Source organism: Podarcis filfolensis (assembly GCF_964270895.1).
Source record: "Podarcis filfolensis genome assembly, chromosome: 5".
NCBI classification, from domain to species: domain Eukaryota; kingdom Metazoa; phylum Chordata; class Lepidosauria; order Squamata; family Lacertidae; genus Podarcis; species Podarcis filfolensis.
This window is the reverse complement of record NC_139608.1, coordinates 82,039,325-82,063,728: the sequence shown is the minus strand read 5'-3', so window position 1 is coordinate 82,063,728 and position 24,404 is coordinate 82,039,325. Positions and strand designations below refer to the sequence as shown.

General features: G+C 42.9%; 1 protein-coding gene and 1 long non-coding RNA gene across 16 annotated transcripts in view; one reads left to right on the top strand and one right to left on the bottom strand.

The window, feature by feature from the left end:
- The window catches only part of LOC310762901 (calcium-activated potassium channel subunit alpha-1), a 564,221-nt gene that overhangs the window by 315,607 nt on the left and 224,210 nt on the right, over window positions 1-24,404 (bottom strand). The gene's annotated exons all lie outside the window — the stretch shown is intronic.
- Window positions 4,456-14,334, top strand: LOC310763080. The gene is made up of 2 exons (XR_014548462.1): window positions 4,456-4,885; window positions 14,021-14,334. It is a non-coding gene; the product is annotated as an uncharacterized lncRNA (long non-coding RNA).

The window sequence follows — 24,404 nt, the reverse complement described above, 5'->3', positions numbered from 1 at the left end:
GTGCAAGCATAAACAAGAAGAAAAAGATCTGCAGAAGGGGCATGGAAGAGACTTAAGAGCCTCGGATATCAGACTACCAGGTTGATGGACTAGATGGAATTGGATAAGAAGGACTGACACAACCCGAGACCAGGAAGAAGGGACGTTGGATGAAAACTGGAAGAGTCTATAAAGAAAAAAATTTATTTTGGGAATTAGTGTAAAATTAATGAATATTAGGGAGAATGTTGGAATGAAATTGTCTGGCTTTAGCAGAAATGATATAAGGATAAATAAGTATTAAGTTTTTAAGTTTTAAGGTATTTTACGGTATTTTATGTTAAGATAAGGTTAAGGTATTTTATGGTAAGATAAGGTTAAATAAAGTAAGGTAAACTGAACATCAGAATATGGTGAAAGATGGATAGGATGTATAGAGTTAATTAATTGGTTATAAGATAAAATATAGAAAGGATTTGCTGAAACAACGACTGAATCAGGATACAAAAAAAGGGAGGTGTGAGGAAGTCAGGGAAATAGGCAGATGAAAGATAGGATATGGAATGACTGATTTGTTTTTAACTATTTTTATTTTTATTTTTATGTATTTTGTATCTTTTTGTCTTCTTTTTTCTTTTTTTATATATTTTTGTATTTCCTCTGAAATTTTAATAAATATTATTATATAAAAAAAGAAAGCCTACTTTTTGTCCAAGACTTTGGGCCAGGCATCCGAACGACTGAGATAATGCACAGCACTGCAATGCATAGCACATGGTCAGTAGAGAGACCAAACTCATGGAGGTGTAGCAGAGGGGCCAAGACCAGGAAATCCAGCCCCTTCGGTTCCCTCATTGTGTGAGCTATGAATATCTCAGGAAATGGAAACACCAAAGTCCCTTCCCGACTCAGGGCAGTGAGCAAGTCTAATCTGTATGGACTATGGGCAGGAATGGGGAGTCTGTGGCACTGTGACATTGTTGGGACTCCAACTTCCATCAGCCTGAGCTGTAACAACAGTGATCAGGCATGAGGGGAGTTGGTAGCACACAGGCTGAATCCACAAATGACATCCATCCAGTTGCCAACTCAACACCTTCTGCAAGCCTGAGTCTTGAGAGGTACTCATGTTCTACATTAGCCAGAGCATATTCTGTGAGTCAGTAAGGAAACAAAAAAAATGTATGAACAGAATGATTCTTCCATAACCGGCTCACTCCATTGGTTCTTACTAAAGGGGAAAACCTTTCTCACTGACTTAAGGGAAGCATTTTTTATAGTAAGTAAGCCTCCTTGAAAATAAACACTAGAGGAGATACATTTACTATGCCCTAGTTAAATTAGTCGTGAATAATTACAGTGTACTGTTGATCACATAACTGAAATAGCAAACACTGAATTGCTACATTGCTGAATTAATCAAGGGAGAGTGGGCTAATTAAGAGTAGGAAATCTGCTGCTAAGGCAGTTGAATAAAATGTGTCTGAAGGTCAGTTTTAGAAGGTCTTTTCGCAAAGCAGCTTTCTCTCTTCATTAGGGTTGTAGAAAAAAAATGATAACTTTGCCTAAGAGAACAAGAAAACCATCATAAAACTTATACACAGTTTGTGGAGTAGGTGCAGAATTGTGTGTGTTTGCTTGCCCACCCACCATGCCTTTTCACAATTAAGACTTCATATACCAAGCAAATGCATGAAGAAATTAATTAAAAAATTAAAAAATTGTCCAGTAGCACCTTAGAGACAAACTAAGTTTGTTCTGGGTATAAGCTTTCGTGTGCATGTGTGTTACCTTAATCGTCTTCATTCTGCAATGCTTGTCATACAAGCAACCACACACACACACACACGTATGTCTCTTCTAAAATCCGAGTTGCAATAATCCCCGATGAGGATGAGAGCAGTTCTGCTCTCCCCTGTCTGCCATGAGGCTGAATGCACTCTCCCTAATTCCCTACAAAACCAGCAAGCACAGCAGGGGCTTAGTAAAGAAGGTGAGCTTCCAGCATGAGACCCTCAAATGTTTTTCTCAACAATTCAGGGTAAGGGGCTTCCCCGCCCCCTTTCTTTTCTCCAAACCCTGGATGCTGAGTCATGTATCTGCAGGGCCATAACATTTAGAGTGGTACCTCGGGTTACAGACACTTCAGGTTACAGACTCCACTAACCCAGAAATAGTATCTTGGGTTAAGAACCTTGCTTCAGGATGAGAACAGAAATCGCGCAGCGGCAGCAGGAGACCCCATTAGCTAAAGTGGTGCTTCAGGTTAAGAACAGTTTCAGGTTAAGAACGGACCTCCAGAACTAATTAAGTTCTTAACCCGAGGTACCACTGTATTGTATCTTGATCCAGGCTCTCCCTAGTTTCACATATTCTTTCGGGACCCAAAGAACATCCACCCAGCCCAGAGGGTGGCAATAACAGTGAGGGGGTTTTTTGGTGGTGGCCCCATTTGTGGAATGTTCTCCCCAAATAGAATTGCCTGGCACTTGCTATAATGTATTTTCACCACCAGGGGAAAATTCTCTTCTACCAGGCCTTTAAAAATAGTTTTTAGCAGTTTAATGTTATTTTACTTAACTCTGACTTTGAACTTATCGCCTCTTTTTTTTCTTCTTCGCCTGTTCTGAATCTCCAAATGTTCAGCTTCATTAGATGACCCAGGGTTCTAATGTAGTGAGAGAGAGAGGGAATTCCAGCCTAATTCTTGATATGTTTTCAGCAAGAAAACTGAGGATGGCACTTTTATTGCATTTGAGGGGAGAAATGGAGAAGTGCAGCTCCAAAAGGTGGATTTCACAGATAGGCAGCCACTGATATCCAACAAGATATCAGTAATCGTCTTAATCAGCCTGACTAGTGGCAAAAGTCTTCAAACATCTGTGCTTTCATTAATCTAGGACACCCCAAAAGTTGTTGAGCTTTTTTGAAATCCTGGTAATTTCCTGGAAAATCAGGACGTATGGCAGCCCTATATTAATCTCTAGGCCAATGACAGATGACGGGGGTGGGGTGGGGGTGGGAACAGTATTATACAGACATTACTCCTTGTACTGTAGTACACATGCTCATTTTCCCCTGTAGCATAAATATCTCTGATCAAACAAGTTCTGCAAGTTTTTGCTGTGTTTCAAAGGTTAGAGTGGGACAAAAGGAAATGGGTACACAATGACAGGTAACAATGGTGCTATCAAACCATCTTCAACTATCTTAAAAAACACTGTCTGGCTCCACCCTTCTTAAGCAATAAACCTCTCAGCATTGAAATCCTTACGGCCTGCTGACATGCACCCCTTGCCTGCAGTTCACAATTCATTTATTATTAAGGTATCCTCTCAACAGGTGAGCTGGTGCCTAGAAAGTCAATGAAGTAACTGGGTCTTCAGAAAAGAGACTTTTGACCTTCACAAAATGATGATGAAGTATCAGCGTGAGAAATAATGACACAAACACAGCCACACACAATATACATATGCCGTAGATACACAGGGAACCTCTCAGTATCGCATTAACTCCACCCAAGACTTTCGCTTCTTGCCTTTGCTTGACTGCTTAATGGGATACAGTATATTAATAATTTCTCCTATATATATTAGTACAATTCAAATGGCTCCTTATGTCATATGAATCATTCTGGCTTTATGAACCAGTTAAGATCACAGGGGGAGAGGGGTTGAGTACCAGTCTCTTTTCACAATATATCTTGAATTTTCTACTCACTGTTTCATATCAATTTTCTTTCTTTTTTTAGTGACTCTTGAAAAACGTGGGCTGACTGATACGTGCAATAATAATAATCAGACACATTACAGTATACAGTAATCATCAACATTCCATCTTTTAAATTTTGTCTGTTGTTGTAATAGTCTCCTCTGTTTCATATGCATTATAAAATGAAATAATAAAAAAGTTTTAACCACACACACACCCCAAGTCCCATCAACAGAAGTCCTTATTTCCACTTCATAGTAGTGTCAGAAGTGACCAAGGGGCCCATTTATAGCAAGACAGGAGATGGCATTGTTCCAGAGGCAACCAGGGCGGCATCTCGTCATTTCCAACCTTTTCACGACCTTCTAATTCTTTGCTGCATTAACAGCTGAAAAAGTAAATGGCGAAACGTAACAAATGTTCCATTTGATAATGTTTAAATAGACATTGCCAGAAAAGATAATGCTTACTTGAATGGAGCATTCTTGAAGCGAACACTATTAATGTACCTAATCTGGCTTTGTGCTCCCTTCAAAAAGAGGATTCTGTGCTTGTATAGCACATCCCTAAGGACTTCCTTCTCCAGTAATTCATTGCCTTATAAGAGGGATGGCTGCTAGGTAGAATAATGGTAGAATAACTGTATAACTTTGTATTTGCTTATTTATAGTTCCCCAGCGGATGGATTTTTGTTCCAGGACATGTTAGGCCTGGAATAAATCATATATCTAGCACTTGGACTTCTAAAAGGCTTTTCAGATTTTTCTTCTTTTTCAGCCTGTTTTCTGGTGGGAACCAAAGGAGATCCAATAAGACAAGTGAAATTTCTCAGGCTTCCTTCAGAGATTTAAATGCAATTTGCCATGGTGATCTCCATTAAAAAACTACAGCAACAAACCAGCACTGACAACAAACAGCAATAGTTGGGAATAAATGATGAGTTGGACGTGCTGCTGGAACCATTTCAATGTAAGTCACATTGGGCACAGTGGTCCCACCAGTGGAGGAATTCTCACCTTATTTCTCTACCACACCAGCCTCCCTCAACCTGGTACCTTCCCAGATTGTGTTGGATCCCAACTTCCATCAGACCCAGCCAGCTTGGCCAATAGTCAAGGATTATGGGATTTGTAGTCCAACAGGACCTGGAGGAAGACTGATGTACCCTGTACACTTGACAACTTGCAGCTGAATGGTAAGTTCCTAAAACTATGATGGTAGAAGAAGAGAAAGCAGCCGAATCTTTCCCTCTCTGTTCCTTCTCTGGCCTTTTCACCCTTAACCTTCAATAGCAAGAAATGGTTGAGAGGAAATCCTCCTCCTTCAACGGCAACAACAGTAAAGCCATCAAATAGAATTCATCTGGAAATTATATATTGCACGGCATCTCTATATTAGTTCTTAAATGTAACCTGGAGTTTAGAAGAATAGCTCAGTCATTGGATCATAAGACTCTTAATCTCAGAGTCTATGATCAGCTTCAATATTATTCATTTTTCCAATTACATAATGTAGCCATTAGCTAAACAAGAAATTCCAAAAAATATTTCTACTAAGAAATGTAAACACAGCGTCTTTGGCGACATTTATGTCAGCTAAGATGAAAAAGAAAGGCAGATTTCATTTTAAACAAGGAAAATCAATTGCCAAAATAGCAAAACTGTGGACGACTGATGGCGCACTTGCTAAATATGTGGGTTATCAATTTCCCGGCATATCACGGACAACTGGAAACACCAGTTTAAAACTAATACTAACTGCCAAGGCCAGGAAATGAGGCAGTGGCCAAAAGCTTGTGACTATTTACTAAATGAAATTAAAGGTAGTAAAGTTTATGAACGAAACAGCAGCAGCAATAATATAGCAGTTTTGTTATTCATACTGTTTCACATTTATTATCTCAAAGAGCAAAGGTAACCAGGTTGGCAATAAGAAAAAAATCCCAAAGTCCATATTCAGATATTCTTTTTATTAGCCCATACAAAATACTGTTCCCTACTGTTTAGTGTTCCCTAGAACTCTTAATCAAACTAGATGCTTAAAACCCTGAGCAAGATGGAGGTGGGAAAAGGCTCCTGGTGTTTTTTACTGCATCCATATCTGCATCTGGTAACTTTTAAGATGGAGTGTGGGATGAGCTAGCAGACATTCAAAGGAAGTGCTTTCAGGTTCCAAGCTGCACTGTGGCCTTCTGGGAAGAAGAAACACACAATGGTGGAGTCCCCAATGTCTGCAAATACAGCAGCCAACTGTTACTCAGTTCTGCTTCCATCCTTAGGCAAAACAGATCAGTTCCTTTAATAGATTGAAAACAGGAACAAAGAGAAACTATGTATTTCAACAGAGGTAGATATTTTAGGTGTGATGCCAGGTAAAAACTAAAGTCAATAGTAGCCAAATTGGGTAGCCTTAGTGAAGGGCCGTATAGTAAAAGCCATGGTTTTCCCAGTAGTGATGTATGGAAGTGAGAGCTGGACCATAAAGAAGGCTGATCGCCGAAGAATTGATGCTTTTGAATTATGGTGCTGGAAGAGACTCTTGAGAGTCCCGTGGACTGCAAGAAGATCAAACCTATCCATTCTGAAGGAAATCAGCCCTGAGTGCTCACTGGAAGGACAGATCGTGAAGCTGAGGCTCCAATACTTTGGCCACCTCATGAGAAGAGAAGACTCCCTGGAAAAGACCCTGATGTTGGGAAAGATGGAGGGCACAAGGAGAAGGGGACGACAGAGGATGAGATGGTTGGATGGTGTTCTCGAAGCTACCAGCATGAGTTTGATCAAACTGAGGGAGGCAGTGGAGGACAGAAGTGCCTGGCGTGCTCTGGTCCATGGGGTCACGAAGAGTTGGACACGACTAAACGACTAAACAACAACAGCACCAACCACTAGGCAAAGCTACTCAATTTGGCTTCTCTAACTGCTAGGTAAATCTACCAAGAACTTCTTGGTTCCCAATTCATTCTCTTAGAGACATCATGCTACACCAGCTCTCAAAAGGACTGCACTTTTACTGAACCCAATAGGATCTCATGAAGTTGTTTCTCAAGTGCCTAACAGGAGAAAGGCAGGTTATAAATAGAGTAAGTTCTGCTGAAACCAACGAACTAATTCCAGAGCAAATGGCAGTGGTCCAGCCCCCATGCACACATGTCAGGCTCTCCAACTGTTGTCTATGGCAAGAGGAAGGGGAAAGCTTTTGTGCAGTACAAAGCTGTCAAACAGGGAGAGATCCATGCTCACACAGAGCTCTGGATCACGGCCAATGCATTTAGGATCAGGGTGTCAAAAAGATTAAATCATTCCATCGATTTTATTTTTAATTGTATGGCACAGCCTCAAAAAGAAAAGAAAAAGCCCTGAGTCATGCTCACATTCTGCTGTCAGGTGCCCAGTGCTTTGTGTTTCACTTTGACATTTTTGCCTCATAAATTAAGCTTTAGTAGAATTTAGTCTTTCCAGTAAAATACATCCTTGGCAGAATACCAGGAGAGATTTCAACCTCGAAATATAAGTATAATATAAGTATATGGAGGAGGGATAATGATTACAACAAAGCAGGTGGGATTTTTAGGAAATCAAGTCCAAAAAGTATCTTGCCATCATCATTACTGGTACCATATTCTTTACAATAGAGCAATATATATGGGTTTAAGTTAGGCATGGTGTCTCAGTGCATGTGTCTCAGTGCATGTGCACTGCATGCAAAAGGTCCCAACAGCTCTAAGTAGGCCTGGATAAAGACCACCTGAAACACTACAAAGCTGCCACCAGATATTGTAGATGAGCAAATGAACCATCTTAGTATAATACAGAATAAGCATCAAAGCGGCATTTAAGTTGGCATTTTAAAGCAGCATCTTCCAGCAAGTCATGTTCACTGATGCAAGCCACATTAAAAGAAACAGGAGCACTGCAAAAACATGTGAGTTTTCTTGCAGACTGATTAAACTAAAAGGGAGATTGTGGCCCATGGTGAATTTCTCTGAAGCTCACTGTTGCCATGATCCTTCTCTGGAGTTAAGGGAATGCTTCTTCACTCACATACAACCTTTGACGCCAGCGCAAAGATCTGATTATACATTTCATTCAGGAATTCAGCAGTAGCCAGGAAGCCCATTGAGCAGCAAGCGTGCATTGTGCTTGGCAGCTTCCAGCTTCCATTCAAAGCCTCCATAATTGGAAACCAAACAAGAGTTATCTGCCTTGACCTCTAGTTGGAGACACCCCCTTCTAACTCTGGATTTGATGCTGTTAACCCACCTTTTGTCTGCTAGTGCAGAAGAAGAGGTCTGTGCTTCCTTCACCATTGTTTCATTTGTTTTGAGAAAAGCAGATTTCCCCATAGTGGTATTTTCCTCTCTTTTTTGGCCTACCTTTCAGTATACTTGCACAGTTTTTACTGAAGCAAATGTGAACCTATAGCTGCAAATGGGGCGCCACGGCAGTTGTTTCTATTACACCCCTAAGAGTAGGCACGTTGGGACTTCCGGGTTAGCGCCATCGGCAATGGAGGAATTCCTCTGATCCAGAGGAACCCGCTCCACGAAAATCGGGTCTTGCCGCCGCGGTGAAGGCGGAGACCCTCTAAAAATCCCAGGCGGAGAAAGCCTGGGAACGTGGGATTTGGCTGACACCAGGAGCGCCCCCTCTACACGCAAGGAAAACCCCTTTTTCGGGGATCCGAAGCGACGTGGGGTGAGCGGCGCGGTGTTTTGAATCGACCGCTATTTTTACGGAGTGAAGCCGCACAGCCGTTGCCGGAGAGCGCTGACTTTTTCCTGTGGACAATTGGACTCTAAAGAAGTACCCGTGAGTAGAACGGAAAATTGGGCTAAGAAACATTTTAATTTGGCACTCAAGCGGGAAGGTTCTAAACAGGAAGTCCGCCTTCCGCTTTTGTAAATAGTCTGAAGCAAAAATTGTGCAAGCTAAAGTCTGGAAAGCTGTACATAAAGGTTTAAAATTCCTCCTGTTTTAACCATCTAAACCCCTCTTGGAAGCAGGAGCAAAGAGGGGGAAGTTTGACTGTTCAAGCCTGCAGGAGAGAGAGTAAAGAAAGATAAATTTCCACCGTCTCAAACCTGGGAACGGGGTGTCAGAGACAGAGATTTTTGGTGAAGTTCATTGACTGTGAATGGAACATCTTTTGACAAATAGTTAAAGAAGAGAAACAAATTGATTCCAATGTTGCCTTTTGCATTTAAAAGAAACAAAAAATCCGAAAAATGAAAGTAATTTTCTTTTGTTGGACCTGCTTTCAAAAGATGGACACAAATAGAAATTGTCTCCTCTAGAGGGAGCTTGTTAAATTGTTGCTGGAGTCGATCTGGGGACTTTACAGCTGTGGAGATTAGGATCGTGGGACCAGACTGTGACCTTGAATAAAAATGTGTTTGGAAGAAGTTTTGGTGCTTGCTTTTTGCAAGACAAGCGCTTTGTTGGAGCAGATGCAGGAGAAGATGGATTTGATGACTGCTGCAGTCAAAAATTTTGGACAAACAGTGAATATTTATACAGAAAACATTCAGGAGCCAACCCAGGAACCTGTTTTGATAGAGCAAGTGCAAACGCAGAAGATAATGGAGGAGGCTGCTGTTGAACCTCAAGTAACACAAATGGAGAGGCCCGAGGCCCTACAGGAGCATAAGCCGTTGTTGTTGAAGGCTGAATTTGGAGTGGGCCAGGGGGGGTCTGGAGTTGTGGGGGCCCTTAAGCTTGGATGGGCTTTGAAACATGCCTTTAAATATTTTCTGGATTACACTGTTGACTGTGGGGAATGGGACTGTGGGGAATGGGCCGATCTGCTGAGGAGAGACGGAGATATTTTCGAGTTGGAACATCCCCGAGACCTACTCCTCAATGAGAAAGGAAAGAAATTAAGAAAGAGATCAACAAAAGACAAGGTAAAGGGCAAGTACAAACAAGAAGAAGATCTGCAGAAGGGACATGGAAAAGACTTAAGAGCCTCGGACATAAGATTACCAGGTTGATGGACTAGATGGAATGGACAGTAAGGACTGACATAACCCGAGACCAGGAAGAAGAGACGCTGGAGGAAGATTGGAAGAAAATTATTAAAAATTTATTTTGGGAATTAGTGTAAAATTAATGAGTATTAGGAAAAATGTTGGAATGAAAATATTTGGCTTTAGTAGAAACGATATAAGGAATTATGTACAAACAAATATTAAATTTTAAGCTTTAAGGTACTTTATGGTAAGATAAGGTTAAAATAAACTAAGGTACACTGAATGACAGAATATAGTGAAAGATGGAAAGGTTTTGCTGAGTTAATTAATAGGTTAGACTGTTAAGACAAACTACTCAATAAAAATTGAGAAAGATGGAAAGAATTTGCTGAAATAAATAACTAAACTAGAATACAAAAAGGGAGGTGTGAGGAGGTCGATGAAACAAGTAAATGAAAGATAAAGATATGGAATATTGGATGTGTGTTTTTATTGCTATTGTTGTATTGGCTTTTATGTTTTTTTCTCTTTTTTATGTATTGTTATGTATGTTTTGAAAAAAAATTGTTGTTGTTTTCTTCTTTTTTCTTTCTCTGTAATTTTTGAAAATTTCTAATAAATATCTTTTTTTTTAAAAAAAGAGTAGGCACGTTGATACACGTGGAATGGATGTGAAACTTCTCCACCTTGGACAGAGAGGCCTGATCCAATACAGAAATTCAGCAGCAAATGCTTTTAAGGAATGGTGAGTTATTCCTTTCTTGATGAAGCAAAAATACAATGAAAAAAGAGTGCCAGCTCTGCAGCACTGGATACCTACGCTCTGTGTTTCCATGCTGAGAAACGCATTTGCCTTCAAATGGTCTGTAGACTTGAAACTGAAACATCATTAATCTTAAGCAACATGCCACCAGGAAGTCTACGCTAGACTAGGAAGGCAGCTTAAGTTTGGGGTGGTTTTTATCTAGTGTCTTCGGTTTTTATGACTGACATTTTCAGCTTAGCACTAAAACAGGAAGCAGGAAATCTGTGGACCAGATCATACCAGTGACCTTGCTCTCTTGTTTCAGCCTAACCACTTCTCTGGCTTTGACAGCTATCCCTGGCTCCAGTTTTCTGCTGTACTTGTGCCAGCTCTGTTTTGACATCCCTCATCCACTTTCACATTTGACTCAAGGGAATCCTTCACTCTCCATGTGCTCCTGCCTCCTCATCACAGCAATAGCTCTGTTCAGATTTTATGTGCACTAAATATGCAAGGGAAGAGTTCTAGAGGCTCCCCATGCATTTTAGAACCCTTGAAATACGGGTTCAAAAGCACATGAGTAGAAGAAGCAGCTCACTTTGGGAAGCTGCTCTCCAGCTCCAAGAGGCAGGCCAGAACAACAAAAAGGGGGCAGAGGCAAAGCACTCATTCCTGCAGCCCCACCTTGCTTCCTGGCTGCACACACAATCGGAACATGTGATGGGGACTTGTACTAGCTCTTTGTGTGGCAAATCCATCCCCACTCGCCCTCCAGTACTTTTAATTAAAATGTGGGCACTCCTTTATTGACCTGGCCTGAATCCTCTCTCGCGTTCATACACAATTACACAAAAACTCTCCTTTGCTTTATGTGTACAATTAATTCCTCTTACCCTCAGACTGTGCTTTACAGCTGCCCTATTCCTGAGCAAACAAAAAACAGCTGGACAAACCTGATAAGATGTTCAACGTGGGGGCGGGGGCACTTGGGCCCACTGCTTGCTCAGCTCGCCAACCTCCCTACAAGACACTTTGCTTGCCCAGCCAAGAAATAACCCCATCTTCTCCCACCTATTTTGTGTCCATTTTCACCTCCCACCCTGTCATCCATGCCTCCTTCTCCCTGCTCCTTTTCCAGAACCACCCTCCCTTGCTCCCAGACTGTGGTAACCCACCTGCATCTTCCCCCTCCCACACATTGCAACTAGTGTTGTCTTGACCTTAAGCCAAATTACGAAGCCACCACCTCCTTCTATCTGCAACCCCTTTCATTTTCACACCATTTCCATGCCTCCTCCCTCCTCCTTTTTTGCAACTCCCCATTGCACTCCTCATTTTTACCGTCACCCCTTTTCCCTCCCCAATTCTTCCAACTACCCATTGCACACAGACCACCCCCATTTCCATGCCTCTTCCTATTCTGCACCCCACATTGAATTTATATATTTTACTAAATCTTTTAAGATGAATAGAATCTTAAGTGCAAGCCTGTCAATTCAGTTCTGTACTAGTGAGCACAGCATTTACTTGTGTGAGACTGAAACTGAAGTGCTATGCCAACATATTTAGGAGTAAGCCCCACTGAACTCAATGGCAGTGGCTTTTGAGTAGACAAATATAGGATCCTGCTATGAATTACAATTCTGCAGGACTGTTTATGAAACTCGCTCATCTTATTCTTCCACATAATGAAGGGCTCAGTCATTGATCCTTGGAATAATCTGAAATCTACATAGCAGCCTAATCCAAACAACATTGATATTGCCTCCTGCCATCCATTTTAAGACTCGCTTGCTCTGAGAGTCAAAGGGGAAACATCCAGTTCAGAAAATGACATTTTCAGGGACATTTGAGATCCAGTATTTCTCTGGGTTAGAAATTCTGCTTTCATCATGAAAAGAACTCCACACACTCACTGCAAATAAAAATAAATAAAAGCAGGCACTCGAAGTAACTCTGTGTGTTAGAGAGAGAGTTCCATGTAGCTTTGGCAGGAACTAAACAAAAACTCATTACCAGAGGCACTTCAGGAGGCATTTGATCGCAAGGGGGTGCCAGCAGAGCATCACAGAGCACAAGAACTCTTAGTGCAAAAACTGCCCAAGTAATAAACATCAAAACCCGCTTCTGAGTGTTTGTCACAGGTTGTTCTGACACTCTGAAAGGAGCAAGATGGAGGAACAGAAAGAGAGCATGCAAAATTGTTTCTTTTAGAATGAGTGCCCCTTACTTCAAAATATCCCATATCCACACAGCTGAATGGCATCCCCTCTTGTAGGTTCCTGCCATCCACCCTCACAATAAAATCAATAGCCGTTCCCTGACTAGGTGTCTTCCCTCCTTGCTGTACTGCTATTCTGGGGTGCTGTTTCGTTAACTTTGTTACCAGCTAGCTTATGGTTGTATTTTTGTGATTTTAATAGTTTTGGGTTTGGTTTGTTTTAAAGGCGGTATTTATGTAACCTGCTCTGGGACCATTCACTGAAGGATGGGCTCTTAATTACAAAGAGAAAAGGTGTCTCTAATTTCATAGACTTTGATCCAGCCATCCTAGTGCAACATTTCCATTCAACTCTGCCAGGCCTTCTTTGCACCTCTCCGATGCTTATCCTAGTGGGGAAAGTCCCATTGCACTCAGGCTTACTTCTGAGTAGACATAGACTCATAGAGTTCTAAGGGACCACCAGGGTCATCTGGTCCCACCCCCTCAAATGCAGGAATCTTTTGCCCAATGCTAAAAGAGCACTCTTTTGCGCTGCTAAAAGAGCACTTTTAAAAAAATGAGCCAGTTGTGTGGCGCATCACCCCCACCTTCTCACTGGTCTGCTGCTGCCACCATCCTCACAAAGGAACTTAAGAGCACCAGAGCTCCATTGTAGTGGTGTGTTTTGGCAGCAATGGGGGCAGGAACTGGGAGTCTGGCTGGGGACTGCCAAGTGCTGATTGTTTATAAAGGTGGCCCTGGCAGATTCTGATCCAAACCAGGCTGGCAGCGCTTCCTCTGTGGCCTTGGGGCAGCATGAGGCCAGGTCACTGCAGGGTGGCATCTGGCGTGATAAGCATGCACAAGGGAAGTGGATGCAAGCAGCAACCAAGAGGTTCCTGCTCCTAACTCTGGCTCCACTTTCTCCCCCCCCCCCTCCGTGCCCAGCTGCACCTTGCTGCAAGTAGCACACTGGATATCAGGCAGGCAGCCTGGCTTTCTATGACAAGGAGAAGCAGGCAGGGGCAGGTGAGTGGAGACAGTGATGAGGATATTCTGGTGGGGGGGGGCTGAATTAGAAAATTAGAATTCAAGGGTACTTTGCATCAGAACATTTCTCAGTGCCCTGGAAGGTGTTCAAATTTACCATGCTTATTTTACTCACATTTAGTAAACTGCCAGGCTCGCCACCTGACACCCATTCACAGCTCCTAATGAACTTACGGATTGGGGAACAATTCACGGAAAAACAAAGCAAACTGGGAAATGTTTTGTTTGGGAAAACTTTCTGCCCCGTATCACTCATTCAAGCAGAGGAAGGGACACTTCTGGTGGATGAAAGTGTCCCCTCCTGTTGGTGATGCAGGATTCCAAATCTCTCTCTATCTCTCTCCTCTTTCTCCATTGCTAGTAGTGCCATTGAAATCAGAAGCCATGACTGAAGGACGAACCAGGAAACAGGAGCAAAGAGCAAGACAGAAGTCAGGAATGAAGGGCAACCAAGGACACAGGGATACACCAGAACTCAGGAAGACCTTATTCCTTGAGAGCAAGGCTTTAGCAGGCCATCTGACCAAAATACCTTCCTGCCCTGGAAAATCCCTAATAATCCTAGCAAGGGGTCCAGTTTGGTTGGAGTAGCCCCCCGCCAAACAAACAGCAGGGGTTAATCCAACACCAGGTGCTTAAAATATTTAAATAAAAATTGCAAGCAAGGAAGTGGCATTTTCTTTGTCCAGAGCTGTCAGTTTGTCTATTTATTTATCTGTATTTGGCACCAAATGATATTAATTTATTGCCAAATAAAACATAAGCACTGGCAGCCTGCTGAGGCAAGCACATTAGACAGGATTCTATTTCATCAAGGCAAATGGTCTCACAGAGCTGCCAGCAAAGCAAGTGCACCAGGCATTCCATGTCAAAAAAGAAAAGGAAAAAGAAAATCCCAAAGCCACTTTTCTATATGCAACTAATAAATGCAACGGAATAGAACAAAAGAAAAGACAAGTTTTACCATTAGAAACTTCTGTTACTCTTTCATACATCTCAGAAATGCTGGGAATCAAATCAGCTAGCCAGCTGTAGCTTTTAAAAGATCCGAGTGTGATTCACATGAATACAATGTCATAGGGAAATGGCAGATGTGAAGAAAAGCACATGGGGTTTTTCAAAAGGGAGGAAGAACTTTTTTATCAGAATCAGCCTTTAAATATGCCTTCTTCTTCTGTTTCTTATGCTTCATTGAATCAAAAATGAATTTAAAAAAAAACAACTGAGCATGAGCTAGCCAAATGGTAAGTACTTTTGAATCTTATTAAACACTTGTGCAAATTCCATTTATTTCAGTAAAAGTTTAAATCTTTGTGTTCAGTGGCAGAATATCTTTGAACACCAGCTAGTAGAGACAGAAAGCCATTTCATTAATGCTCTCTTTGTGGGCTTCCAGAGGCAACGGAACAGCGGCTATTGAAAACAGACTGCTGGATTACCTGGAACCTGGTCTGGACTCTGTGCACACAGTTTACCTTTGAAGCACATTCTAACTTACATCACAAGGTTGTGGTGAGGATCAAATGAGGAGGAGGAGGAGAACCATGTATGCCAGCTTGAGCTCATGGAGAAAAAATGTGGGGCATGAAATGCAATCAATCAATATTCTTTCCCACAAAGAATTCTGGGCTATGTAGTTCACCCACCACAGACTTAAAATTCCCAGCAATTAACTACAGCACCCAGCATTCTTTGAGGAAAAGTGTGTGCTTCAAATGTGCTCACAGGTATAGTGAGTACACAGCTTAACTCCATTTCCAACAGTAGCTCGTTCCAACAGCAGCAAGGCTGCACCTTTTTATACAGGGGTAGTCAACCTGGTGCCCTCCAGATGCTGTTGGACTACATCTCCCATCATCCCTGACCAAGGAGCCACAATGGCTGGGGATGATTAAAGCTGGGAGTAACAACATCCAAAGGAATAACATAGTGCGCCATTGCTGCAACATGCACTCCATTTAGTGCTTAAAAGTAGTCATTTGGCTGCTTATAGGTATGTATTTATTTTTTTAAAAAAAACCATTTTGGAATAGCAATAAAAATAAAATAAAATGGAATTAGGTTCATAAGCCCTTATAAAGATTGCATTATGCAGCTCTGATGACACTGTCATTTTAGTTTCTAAGCCTGACATTAGCTCCGATTTTAAAAAAAGGAAGAAAGAACTGTCTCACTGTCTTTTACAGATGCTGGATAGTTTGAAAATACAGCTGCTTATATAACCAAAAATGTTAAGTCATCCAGAAGTAGCTTCCTCCCAAAGGGCAGCCAAGCTTATTAACTAGCAGAAAAGTAAAATAAATAAATGCAACTCCTTCCTGTACGAGTTTCCATTTTGCAAAGGGACTCATTAGAATTTGCTTTCTAAAACGTTTAGTTCATTGTTCCAAAACAGAGAAAGAATAGAATCTGGGTGGGGCATGTGAAGGGAGAAGGAAGGGGAAAACAGGGAGTATTTGCTTGAGGCGTTGTGTCAGGAAGGCAACACAACAGGGAACACATTAGCAGGTTGTAGTTATTGTCCCAAGCGCAATGGAGTGTAATAGCACGGCAAGGGAGTTGATGAATAATGCACAGCATCAGGACAATTGCCTGCTTTCAGTATAGTGACTGATTCATCAGCATGCATATAAAAGTTACTGTGCAAGTTGGATGAGGTACCATGTGGACAGATTCCTCCGAGCTGGAAAACCCACCACTTGTCCTCTCGACCCGTGCCCGTCCTGGCTGATTAGAGCGTGTCCAGACGAGGTGCGGGCCCCCCTGGGGGATATCATCAATTTGTCCCTTGGCACCGGGACATTCCCAGGGGAACTGAAGGAGGCAGTGGTGCGCCCGCTTTTAAAGAAAACATCATTAGATCCCTTAGATCTATCCAATTACCGCCCGGTTTCGAATCTTCCAATCCTGGGTAAGGTGATTGAGAGAGCAGTTGCAGAACAGCTTGGTAGGTTTCTGGATGAAACATCGGCTCTGGATCCATTCCAGTCCGGCTTCCGCGCTGGTCATGGGACCGAGACGGCTCTGGTCGCCCTAACAGATGATCTCCGCAGGCAGCTGGATCGAGGCGGGTCGGGGCTGCTGATTCTTCTAGACCTGTCAGCAGCCTTCGACATGGTCGATCATGAACTCCTGGACCACCGCCTTGCCGACATGGGGATCCAGGGCACAGTCCTTCAATGGCTGCGCTCGTTTCTCTCTGGTCGGGGACAGAGGGTGGCGCTTGGGGGGGAATTGTCATCCCGCCACTCCTTGGTGTGTGGAGTGCCCCAGGGTGCGATACTCTCCCCAATGCTTTTTAACATCTTTATGTGCCCCCTCGCCCAGCTTGTCCGGAGTTTTGGGCTGGGCTGCCATCAGTATGCTGATGACACCCAACTCTATCTGTTGATGGATGGCCATCCTGACTCGGCCCCAGACACACTGATCAGATGCTTGGAAGCTGTGGCTGGATGGTTACGTGGGAGCCGGTTGAAGTTAAATCCTTCGAAGACAGAGGTCCTCTGGCTGGGACGGGACGATATGAGATTGAGGGGGCAACTCCCATCTCTTGCGGGGGTGCAATTATTGCCAGCACCGTCCGTTAAGAGTTTGGGTGTAATCTTCGATACCTCCCTCTCCATGGAGGCGCAGATTGCAGCTATAACAAAGGCGGCATTTTTTCATCTCCGCCAAGCTAAGCAGTTGGCTCCTTACCTCTCTCGCCCTGACCTAGCCACTGTGATCCACGCGACGGTCACCTCCAGACTGGATTACTGTAACTCGCTCTACGTGGGGCTGCCCTTGAGACTGACCCAGAAACTCCAGCGGGTGCAGAATGCCGCAGCGAGACGCCTTACGGGGTCTTCGCTGCGAGATCACATTCATCCGGTGCTATACCAGCTGCACTGGCTCCCGGTGGAGTACAGGATCAGGTTTAAGGTGCTGGTTTTAACCTTCAAAGCCCTATACGGCCTAGGACCCTCGTACCTACGGGGCCGCCTCTCCTGGTATGCCCCACAGAGGAACTTACGGTCTTCAAATAAAAACATCTTGAAGGTCCCAGGCCACAGAGAGGTTAGGCTGGCCTCAACTAGAGCCAGAGCTTTTTCGGCTGCGGCTCCAACCTGGTGGAACGCTCTGTCGCAAGAGACAAGGGCCCTGCAGGACTTGACATCTTTCCGCAGGGCCTGCAAGACAGAGCTGTTCCACCAGGCCTTTGGTCAGGGCGCAGCCTGACTCCCTCCTTTGGCAATCTTTACAAAACTTTAGTTTATGGTTGCCATCAATTTGTATTTTAATTAATTTTTATAATGTTTTTATAATGTTGCACTGTTTTAGTGTTGTTAGCCGCCCTGAGCCTGGCTTCGGCTGGGGAGGGCGGGATATAAATAAAATTTATTATTATTATTATTATTCTGCAAATGTTATGGAGCAGGTGATGTTCTCCGTTAGCTGAAAACTGTTTGCTGTGTCCTCAGATGTGTCTACATCATGGGTCGCTAACCTGGCACTTGCAGAGACACACCAGGTTGTTTGCCCTCGTGTATTACTATTACTATTGTTGGAATAGTAGGAACTGCTTTCACCCGCCGAGGAGCTTTTCTGAATGTGCTCAAGCATGTTCCATAGGTGTGACTGAGATGCACTTGCACAAAGACAGGGAGGGAGGTTTATGTGTGGTCTGTGAGAGAAAGGAAATGATACACTTGGGTGGAGAGAGAGGGTTGTTCTGTATGTGTGGGGGTAGGTGTATTTGTGAGGTGTATGAATATCCACGAGAAAGATGCATGTCTGTGTATAGCCTGTATCATACCCTCCAACATTTATCTGATGAAAATAAAAAGGTAAAGGGACCCCTGACCATTAGGTGCAGTCGTGGCCGACTCTGGGGTTGCGGCGCTCACCTCGCTTTATTGGCGGAGGGAGCCGGCGTACAGCTTCTGGGTCATGTGGCCAGCATGACTAAGCCGCTTCTGGCGAACCAGAGCAGCAAACAGAAACGCCGTTTACCTTCCCGCCGGAGCGGCACCTATTTATCTACTTGCACTTTGACGTGCTTTCGAACTGCTAGGTTGGCAGGAGCAGGGATCGAGCAACGGGAGCTCACCCCGTCATGGGGATTCGAACCACCAACCTTTTGATCGGCAAGTGTTAGGCTCTGTGGTTTAACCCACAGTGCCACCCGCGTCCCATCTGATGAAAATAGGGATGTCCTAGTGAGAGTCCCATGGACTGCAAGAAGATCAAACCTCTCCATTCTGAAGGAAATCAGCCCTGAGTGCTCACTGGAAGGACAGATCGTGAAGCTGAGGCTCCAGTACTTTGGCCACCTCATGAGAAGAAAAGACTCCCTGGAGAAGACCCTGATTTTGGGAAAGATGGAGGGCACAAGGAGAAGGGGGCAACAGAGGACGAGATGGTTGGATAGTGTTTTCGAGGTTACCAGCATGAGTTTGACCAAACTACGGGAGGCAGTGGAGGACAGAGGTGCCTGGCGTTCTCTGGTTCATGGGGTCATGAAGAGTCAGACACGACTAAATGACTAAACAACAACAACAGTGGAGGAGGAGGAGGAGGAGGAGGAGGAGGAGGAGGAGGAGGAGGAGGAGAAGAAGAAGAAGAAGAACTTTACTATTTATATCCCAACCATCTAACTGGGTTGCTCCAGCCACTCCAACAGATATAAAAACATAATAAAGCATTAAACATTTAAAAACTTCCCTATACAGGGCTACCTTCATATGGCTTGGGGGGTTGGATAACTCCATACCCTCCCATATTTCTCCGATGAAAATAGGGTGTGTGGTGTGTGCAAGAGAAACTGCATGTGGTATTGAGGGAGAGCAGAAATGACGACAAGCTTTGTAATTTTGTCTTATGCCATGGCCCCCACAACAGCCATGTCAAAACCACATTGGCGACCATTTTATGACTGATGCCCACAGCACTTCTTGGAATTTGAAATCTGCCTGCAGGTCCACAAAGGCTGGCAATCCCTGGTCCACATTTTCAAAGATTGCACATCAGGGGTTCAACAACCTGTGGTACTTCCAATGTTCTTGTTCTGTAATTCCCATTTGCCATTGGTCATGCTGGCTGAGACTAATAAGATTATTCTATTTTCCTGATCTATAGGAAACAGAGTATTTTTAGCAGACTTTCCGACTGGGTCACTTGACTATGACTTGACTGTCAGTCCCATGAAATTCTTAATAATATATTATAGCTTTTTAACGTGATCATTTCACACTAACGCAGAGAGAGCCCAAAAAGTTTACACTCTTAAGATTTCAAGCAGCACTGTTTTCTGACATTCTTGCAGCCTCAAAAATTGCCACATTCTGCCGTGGAAAATTATGTAAATTATATTTAAATAGGCCTTCACAAATCTAAGCCCATCAATTCAAACAGTATTACAGGCAGAGACTGAATATCTCTTCAAACATAATGTCACCTGCCCATATATTGGATGTCTTGGTTAAACAGCTTGAACTCTCCAGAATTGTTTTATTGCATTATTCCTTGCTTGTTGGACTCTGGCATGATGCCCTTTGATCACTCTAGCTCTCCACTGGGAAATCACGATGCGCAGAGGATCCAAACTCAATGCATTACTTTCAAGGCTTTTTTCTGTTCCACAATTATATTACTTCAATCTTCTTTGTCATATTTTTAAAGATAGATATTAATGAGATAGATTCAGGACACATTTCAACAGTATTAATAGCAGTAAAGTTGGTAAGATGAAATCTTCAAGTAGCCCAGATATCAGTCAGTGGTACATAAATATTTGGAACAGCATTTTCTTAACCAAGTTAAGAAGGATCTAGGATAACAGGGCAAGCGGATAACAAAATTTTACTGAAAGTTTGTTAATAAGTTATAGGAATCTGAAATTTCAAGATATTATCAATCCATATTGCTCTGTTTAAATTAATTTGAATGCTTCGTTACTTAATGGGGTTGTTTTCATATTCTTTTAAAAATCTTTTAAATTATTATAATGATTCTTTTTCAAATGTCTCCAGTTCCAGGATTCTAAACTCAACAACGTTGATGTTTTTTGACCTCGTTCTTCAGAATATTTATACATGAAACATGGATGACGGACACAGCACCGAGGCTATTTTTCATTGCAAAAGCTGTTATGGAAAATAAGTGGGCAAATGAGTCTTTTCCAACATAGCATACATACACTGTAGGATAAAGTATTCTGAAAGGGGGTGCACTGGTAGGAAGCCATTTTGAAATCAGTGGGGATGTTGCTGTTGTTGTTTCTTGGTGTTAAGGAGAAATTGTGAGCTGCATGTTTCAGTCTCCCGTGGGATCGATTTAGAACATTTGCAACCACAACTGTTAAACAAATTATATTATTTTAGAGTGAATCATGAGCTGGAATTTATTTATTTTTGACTGGATTCCTCCTCAAACAGGTAGCATAAGACCTGAAACACCCTATCTTTCTATCTGCATTTCTGATTGGAAGGAAACCAGGTTATTACCTACCCATCAAAACCCCTTCCAAGGTTATGCCAATGAAGCCAGCTTAATTATAGGAACATTCTGTGGACTTGATTAAAAAAACATGGCCACATATGGCTAAAAGAGCATTCAGTGCTCAAGGAGGGGGAGGCCAGATACTTAATTAGTTTTCAAATGTCACTGCAACAAAACAAAACTCCAAATAACAGCGTAACAAAAACTGGCATGTCCAACGGTGAACCTTTACATTGTGACACTCTCTGATGCCTCCCCCCCGCAAGTTTATTTGAAGATTCTGCTTCCAAAATTTGAGATTTGTAAGCTTAGTGTCTACCTTCTCATAGGCGCTGCTTCTGGAAGTTTTCGGGGGCAGGAGAGGATGAAGCAGATGGGAACGAAGGAAGCCCTGTGTATTTAGATTTGGTTATGTATTGCTGGCAGTGTAGCACAGTGGCTAAGAGAGTGGTCGACAGCAGGAGGAGCCCCCCCCCCCCAGTCAAAAGACTTCACCTCTGCCACGGACTCACGTAGGTGGCTTTATGTAGGCCTGCCTCTTGCAGTTTGCAACATAAGGATATATATACTGATGTGCCTTACATGGTTCTTTTAAGGTGAGTAGCACAAGAAAGTGTGTAGGAATTGCTTTGATAAACTGCTACATACATGTCTGGGCATTACTTATTTGTGTAAAACAATTATATGTCTATCTCTGGGAAGCTTACAGTGAGAAGTTAATATATTATAAAATAAAATTTAAAATCAAAGAAAGTGCAGAACACAGAAGCATTATTCATTAGTGTGGGCTTATCACTATGCATGACCACAGCTCTGTGGAACCACCTCCCCATGACCCTGTTCCATGGACACACACATCCCCCCTTAAAACTTGCCAGTGTGTGGGAGCCACAGATTTCCTTTTCCAGATATATTAGTGCTAGAAATTTTCTTCAATACTGGGACAAGCCATGCTATCAATCTATAGCCAGGTCCTACATATGTTTCCTTCAAGCCCTATTGAGGTTCAGTGTGACTCACTTTTTAATGGGTGTGCTTAGGATTCCAGCTTTTGTGGAGACAGGGTTTGAATGCAGCACCTAAAAGGTACAGATAAATTCCAGTGCAACCCCAGATGTGACAAGGATTATGAGCCCCAGATTAGCAAACACGTTTAGTGGCAGATTTTTATGCAGTCAAAAACCAAAGATTCCCATTGATCCACTGCAGGAAAAGACAGCCCGCTTATATGAACCAATTGTCCAGTTCAGGAGCCATCCATTTCCAAAAACAAGCATATTGTACAAGAACGCTGGGAACTCTGGACTGGGCAGGGTGGTTTTCTTACCATCACCCCCTTTAATCGCCACCATGGTGGTGGGAGGTAAGATCTCCCCACCCCTTCCTTCTCAACCCTCTCCCAATATTCCCTACCTCATTTGTGAAATTTCATGGTGGCAGTGAAGTAAAGGGGCAGTGTGCCAGGTGTTATCATGGACTTGCATAGCAGCGCACAAACAAACAAGCCAAGACTACATTACAAATGGTGAATGTTTTAAAGCTTAGACTTTAAACCCTCTCTTCCACCGCCTCCTACCGAGATTTATAAAAGCTAAACAAGGAACTCTATGAAATTATTCCTTTAAAAGGCAAAGGTTTTTGAAGAAATGCCATCAGCCATGCCCCTTTAAAATCAAATTCACTGCATGGCAAATAAACAAAGAGCCAGCCTGTCTCTTCAATCACAACTACCCTTTCTGGCTGGAAACCCCCAATGTCTTTGCGGCAGCTTTTATAAATAGATCTTGACCTAGATATCTTGAGAGCAGGAAAGCCCCTTAAAGAGCCAGAGTTAAAAGCATTACCTGCCTGTGGATTAGAGCAGACAAGTAATCACGTTTTATACCCAGCAATGACCTTCATCTAATGCAAATGCCACCTTCACTTAGGAAAGTACCTGAGCAAGATAAACAGTGCCGGTAAGCAACACATCTAATCCAAAACACAGAGCTCAGCAGATTGAGGAGCCTCATGCAAAAGCCATGCTGTTTATCTATCACTCCTCTTCGGTGCTCAGGAAGATGGATGGATATGCTCCTTGGCAAGTTTGGCTCTTAATGCATGTTGAGTTCTTGTCACTGTTAATAAGCCTTAGCTGTATTTGGGGGCAAATTCAGTGCATCTTTACTAACAACAAGTCTATCAACAGATGAAAGAGACTTCTGTTGCTCAATTGGTTAAGAGACAGGTGAGTAGTCAACCATGAATCAACTGAACTTAAATAAATGTGCATATTATTTCCAATACCTCAAACAGAACTCTTTTTAGGAGAAAGGGCATAGAGACGGGAACGGCCGTAGCTCAATGACAGAGCAAAACCTCGTGTGCGTTAAGGAAAGCGGTAATTGGGTTAATTCCTCATTGGTTTGTAATGCTGACTCATGCCCCACAATGCACCTGGCTGAATCTGGTGGTTTTCTTATCTACATTACTGGGCAGATTTGACAAGTAGCTTTGTGTATGAAAAAGCTCAAGCGACATCGTACAGTGTAGGTCATGGTAGGAGAAGACAGGAATTGTTGAAGACTAGCTGTTGGAGCTATGAATTCATATGCAGATTTTTCTGAAGAGATCACCTGAGAAGAAACAGGAGAGCTGCCAGACTTCAAAACTCAGACTACTCTGTCAGTTGCAGGACTGGGAGCAACTGGAATTGCAACTTGCTTATGAATTTTGGTTCAGCAAGAACTTTGAAGTACAAAACCCTCTCCGGGACCAGAGAGAGAGAGAGAGAGAGAGGGAAGGAGAGAGGCTTGTGTGTAGGCTGCATACAGAGTGTGTCAGCCACTTAGGTGAATGGACCAGTGGTATGACTCAGTATCAGTCAGCTTCCTGTGTTCCTAGAATACTGAAAGAAGCATAAGATAGCTTACAATTTAATACATAAAAATTCCTACTCATTGTTGCTGGTAAAATAAACATCTTATTCATTTCCTATGATAGCCTTCCACAATCTGGTGCTAACATACACCAACTCCCTTCCATAGGAGGCATTCCTAGGGGCCGAGGTCCCTTCACCCCCCCCCCAAGAAAATATTGGAGGGAGCTGCCCCCCCCAGTTGATGAGCATTGTCATTCAAATGGGCATGTTATTAATTATGTAGAGCAGGGCTTACCTAGCCCCCTCTCAAATATTTTATTCAAGTTGGCACCCCTGCTCCCATCAGCCTCAGTAAACATGTCAATGGTCAGAGATGATAAGAGCTGTAATCCAATAATATTTGGGT